Source organism: Cydia splendana, chromosome 15 (assembly GCF_910591565.1).
Source record: "Cydia splendana chromosome 15, ilCydSple1.2, whole genome shotgun sequence".
Lineage (NCBI taxonomy): Eukaryota > Metazoa > Arthropoda > Insecta > Lepidoptera > Tortricidae > Cydia > Cydia splendana.
The window spans coordinates 13,748,387-13,754,913 of NC_085974.1; positions in this window are offsets into that span (position 1 = coordinate 13,748,387).

The window sequence follows — 6,527 nt, forward strand, 5'->3', positions numbered from 1 at the left end:
ACTGTTAGGTTTGAAATTTAACATAGTAATTTAAATTCATGTCTAGATGTGTTATCAAACATAAAAATATCATTTTATAAACCTAAAAAAATAAAATAAAGAAATAACACTTTGTATTACTACTAGCGCCATCTGTTGGTAAAATGATGAATTAACATTCGTGCTAATGTTAATTATTTCTTTCTCTAACAGATGGCGTTAGTAATAAATAAATAAATAAATATTGGACATTCTTATACAAATTGACTAAGTAAGAAGGCTTGTGTTGTGGGTATACAGACAATACGATGCCTATGTGGTGTTTTCAAGTTCAATAATGTCGATGGCGCTTACGCCATTAACAACGATGAATACCAAAGTGGGTACAATTTTGGATTCAACCCACCTCGCTTCACTTGGTTTAATTCCCATTTTAGCAATTAAGTTTTTGTGAACACCTACTAGAACAATCAATCTTGCTGTATATTTACTGCGGAGGTCAATTTACTCGTATGTTTTGTGACGCTGACGATGTGATGATCAGTCATGTTGTGTTAGCAAACTTAAATCGGGTATTTTCAGTTCGAGATACAGTTTTGGCGCCATTATTTTTTCTTACAAGGGGGTGGGAGGGGGTTTTCATAGTTCTTAAGTAAGATCACAAAGATGCGATATTTTTTTTAATTTCTATGAAATTATGACGTTTAAAAGAATACTTCCACACTCTAACATGGTATCAAACACGGTGCAGAGTTAGCTTAAACGAGCTCAAGTACCTTTGTACAGGTTTAATAAACATTCATAAAAATATTTTTTTGAAAATAAATTATATTGGTGGGAGGGGGACGGGATCAGCCTATTCTTATTATTTCTTACATAGGGAGGGACATAGGGAGGGGGTCAAAAGATGGCAAAAATTGTCTTACGTAATTAATTAATGGCGCCTTTAGTGTTACTATTGCTTGGAACTGCTAAAATTATAAATAAAGATAAGCATAATTAATACAAACTTGAGTGGCTTAGGGCCGATACAGACGGACTACAACCCGACTGCAACTTGTATGGGAACTGCACGCCAATCGAAACGTCGGCGTGCAGTTCAGCAAAATGACCCTGGGGGCCGATTTTTGAATTTCGATCGCTCGATTTCGTCACTCGAAAATCGGTGGAAAACGGCGAAATGCTAATTTTTGAAATACGAGCTATCGAAATTTGGAATCTAGTGGTATTGACGACCGGTCTGGCCTAGTGGGTAGTGACCCTGCCTATGAATCCGATGGTCCCGGGTTCGAATCCTGGTAAGGGCATTTATTTGTATGATGATACAGATATTTGTTCCTGAGTCATGGTTGTTTTCTATGTATTTAAGTATTTATATATTATATACATCGTTGTCTGAGTACCCACAACACAAGCCTTCTTGAGCTTACCGTGGGGCTTAGTCAATTTGTGTAAAAATGTCCTATAATATTTATTTATTTATTATTTATTCTCTTTATTCAATTAGGGTCTTAGGTTAGGGTTTTACAATGTGAGTATAAAAGTAAAATATAAAAACACTTACAAAACATAACAAAAATATATAAACACATTATAAAAAACCTAACCTAGGGTGCCGCCGGCAGCGGGGCAGGGTCCAAGCTGCCGGTGGTCAGGGCCGCAGAGTGAGGAATCGACGTACTATACGCGCCGTGTCCAAAATTACCGCCTTCTGCATCTGACCCTTGATCCAACCACCCAGCGAGAGTCTCTCTAGGTGTTGGTCGAGACTCTTCGCTATGAGACCGTTCGCTGACACGACTATAGGAACAATGATCGTCGAGTCAACATCCCACATAGCGGTTATCTCGTGGGCTAAGTCTAGGTACTTGCTGGACTTGACCTTCTCGGCCTTCACGAGATTCTCATCATGGGGGATGGTGACGTCGACGAGCACGGTCCGGCGCTGCGATCGATCTATCAGCACGATGTCAGGCTTATTGGCTACAATAGTCCTGTCAGTGATGATAGATCGATCCCAATAGAGCGTGGCACGACCATTTTCGAGAACTGGCGCAGGTGAGTACTTGTAGTACGGCACTTCGCGGTCCACAAGGCCGTATAGGAGGGCAAGCTGCTGGTGAATAATTCTGGCTACGAGGTTATGTCTGTGCAAGTACTCGCCGTTAGCAAGATGAGAACAACCGGAGATAATATGCCTGAGTGACTCTCCGGGACGGCGGCATGCCCGACAAATGTCGACCGTACCGTCCTTCAGGATATATTTCCGATAGTTGTTCGTCATCATCACTTCGTCCGCAATTGCACAGGCAAAACCCTCGGTTTCTCCGAAGAGGTCCCCGAATCGTAACCAGTTCACCGACGCGAGCAGGTCCACATCGGGTCCCGTGAGGGCCTTGTAGAACCGCCCGTGTAGCTGCTTATCCTTCCATACCGCCTTGCGGTCCTCGGTGCTTAGTACTACAGGTTTGCGCCAGTTCTCGTTCGCCAAGGAGAGCGGCGTGAGGCCCTTGTCAGCTGCCACCACATCACAATGCATCCCACACTCGTTGTTGAGGAAATAATTCCTGAGATTGTACACCTCACGGTTGTGGAGATTTTTGGCGTTTAGAAAGCCGCGACCTCCACATTTCCGTGGGATGTACAATCTCATAACAGACGAGCGTGGGTGCAACATACGGTGAGTGGTGAGCAGCTGTCGGACCCTCCGATCCAGGGCATCCAGCTCGGTCTGAGTCCACCTTAGTATGCCAAAGGAGTATGTGAGTAGAGGCATTACCCAGGCGTTGAAGGCGCGCACTTTGTTGCCTCCTGACAAAAGACTGTTGAGTACTTTTGTGAGCCGACTGAAAAAGCGCTCCTTCACCGACCGTCTAATACCTTCTTCCTCAATACCCAACGACTGTGACATGCCAAGGTATTTATAGGTTTCTGATTCAGAGATGGATCTGAAAGACATTGTCTCAGAAAGTTGTAAATTTGTTGAATTTACAACTTTCCCCCGCTGTACATGCATAACCGCACATTTATCGACACCAAACTCCATGTTGATGGCATTACTGAAGACTTCGGTAGTTTTCAGTAGCTCCACCAAGTCTTGGCTATTTGGTGCATTTATTTATTTATTATTATTACTATTAGTAGAATTTAAACGCCTGGTAGTTGAGATATCATTTAACGAAATACACGAAATCGAGTGATCGAATTTCAAAAATCGGCCCCCAGTACCCTGGCAGTACCTAGTGGAACTCAAGTTTGGTGTAACAAAGGCACATTATGGTTTGGTCATCCGACTCATCTTCATGAGCACTTAGGAGAGTAGTACCCAAGATAGAGCCGATGCCGAACCCTGGCAGTACCTAGTGGAGCTCGGGTTTGATGCAACATACATAGACACACGCTGTTTTGGATATCAGACTCGTCATGATGATCACTGTGTAGATCAGTACTTTCAGTACCCAAGATAGCTGATGCTGAACCCTGACAGTGCCTAATGGAGCTCGGGTTTTATACAACATAGGCACACGCTGTTTTGGTCATGCAACTCGTCTTGATGAGAACTTAGGAAAGTAGTACCCAAGATAGAGCTGATGCTGAACCCTGGCTGTACCTAGTGGAACTCGATCAGGTTTGATGCAACATAGACACTCGCTATTTTGGGCATCCGACTCGTCATGATGAGCATTTGGGAGAACAGTACCCAAGATAGAACTCATGCTGAACCCTGGCAGTACCTAGTGGAACTCAGGAATTGTTGCAACATAGGCACACGCTGTTTTGGCCAACCGACTCGTCTTGATGAGCACTTAGGAGATTAGTACCCAAGATAGAGCTGATGCTAAACCCTGGCTGTACCTAGTGGAACTCAGGTTTGGTGCAACATAGGCACACGCTGTTTTGGTCATCTGACACGTCTTAATGAGAACTTGGAAGAGCAGTACCCAAGATAGAGCTGATGCTGGACCCTGGCTGTACCTAGTGGAACTGTGTGTGTTAGTTTATGTGCGGAGCAGCGTGATTACCGCCAGTAGGTGTCCAGACGGGATAGTTTTTCGATCAATTGTGTGGAGTGGACGCAAAAATAAATTCAAGAACTTGGTTCGCTGACCCAACATTATGTAGGAAAGCCAGTTGGGTTCCTTACAAAAAGTACTGGGCGGCCGTGTAGGATGTAATAAGCACTTATGAAATTGTATATTACGTGTGGATGATATTGGCAATTTGATTTTGTCGTCTGGACACGTTTTTAAAGGACAAAGTAAAACCTGTAACAAACAGGCGTACCGGACAGCAACCGGTTCGGTACGTTAAGGTAGAAAACCTCCGCGAGCCCTTACAAAGCTCTGCTTTTTGCTAGTATAATAGCTTACATGTAAATGTTTTAACATTGTTTGAACTTGACGGACGTTTTCTTGCAACTACCTTTTTGATTTGAAGTTGTCTCTCATTACAATTTAGAGTAGGTGGTAGGAGTTGAGTAGACCCACAATCGCTACAAACCATCGTCAAAGTAATTTGTTTCAGTTCTCTAAAATTTTAAAACTTTTATTTTTTATAAATACATTTATGTTGCAATAAAATATATACAGTAAATAAATACTGTATAGCAACTCAATAGCTTGCAAGAACAACAAGAACAAGTACACTACACACACACACACACACACACACACACACACACACACACACACACACACACACACACACACACACACACACACACACACACACACACACACACACACACACACACGCGCGCACGCTTTTTAAGTGCATCTAGTAGGTATATTGTCTTTTTATTGTCCCTTCCCTTTTGGGAATCTAAAAAATACTGCTGTCTTTTTTTAACAAAGGATGTGTTGTAACTGTCTTCACTGGTACTTCTATATTTTTGAGTTCAGACTACTTGACCTGGAGATGAGGTCCTCTGCATGTCTGACCTACACTTGTTTGTTTCCGTCTTATTGTGTCCAAAACATTCTGCGATTAACAGTACTGATGAAATATAATGTGAGGCAATATTATTTTAATTACATTTGGCATGAGAACATGCCAGGTGTTTATGAGAAGATTTAACATGGGGCATTAGTGCAATTCAAAGCCAGAAATAGAAATAACACTACATACCAAAATTCTAAAAATAAACATTATTTATTGGGTATAATATACATATGACTCCAGAATCATACCAAAAAAGCTTAAGTGAAAAACCTAATAGTAAATATTCAGCAACATAAGACGTAGGTAGTAGTAGTGTACAGACTAAGTGCCATAGGCAAATGTATACATTCATGTGCAGAAAATTTTGAACACTTTACCCACATAGTAGCTTTTAGTGCTATAGTTCCGTTTTTTTAGCATTAGAAAAAGACTATGCAATCATGACGTTTCTTTGAAGCGTCAGAAGACTTGAGCATTTCAAAACAAATATAAAAATGTGGCTAATAGAAAAATGTTTTTACTGTATAAATGATTATTTAAGTTTATCATGAGTGTTCCTAATATGTAACTAAATATGTATTCTGTAAATGTATGTACACCTGAAAAGGTAAAGTTTCGGTGTAACTAAATATGTAATTGTATATTCCACCTACAATGTAACCTGATTCTTACATACAATAAAAAACTTGAAACTTGAAACTTGAATTGAAAAATGTTTTTTTTTTTTAAATCAGTAACTATTACTTATAAAAGCAAAGGAATGTAAATAATCGTGATTCATAATTGTTACATATTTGCTGTGACTTATTTTCCAAAAGTGTTTTTCAATAAAAAGACCGGCAAGATCATTTACCTTTTTTCAAATGCTAAAAAAACGAACTATAGTAACAAATAGATTTCTACTTCGCTTTAGTTTTCTTGCTAAGCCTGGCATCTAGTAACTTGACCCAGTCTTCATATTGCTTGTTGTCTTCCTCACTCAACTCATCAATAAACTTGTCAATGTCTTCTTCTGTCACTTGTGCTTCTTCATCATTCAACGACGGAGCCCCCCTCTTTGCTTTACTCTTCTTCTTTGTTTCTGTATTTTCTATTTTGGGTATTATGTCTTCTTCATTTTTAACCTCATTTGCTGAACTATTCTTATTTTTCTTTGAGTGTTTTTGTAGTTTATGACTTTCCATTTCAGGGACTTCATCTAATTCCAGTTTGATATCTTCTTTTGATACCTTATTTTTCTTCTTTTTCTTCTTTGGGATAATTACTTCATCTGCATTTAAGTTATTATCAGTATCATTTTGCACTTCTTCATTTAGTACTTCATTATTCAAATCTCTCTTTTTCTTTTTTTTCTTTTTGATTTCACCATCTGCTGGGGTGTTGCTTTCATCTATTTCTTCACTTTTTATTTGCGCAGGTGTATCTTCTACTACACTACCATTTAAGTCTAGTTTTCGTTTCTTTTTAGATTTTTGCACTGAATGTGTACTGTTATTGGTTTCTGAAGGAAAAGCACCTTTTTCTAACTGTAGTTTTCCTTCGTCAGATATTGGAAGGTGACTCTCTTGTGTTTTATTAAATATTTTGCTTTTTTTACCCATTTTCAT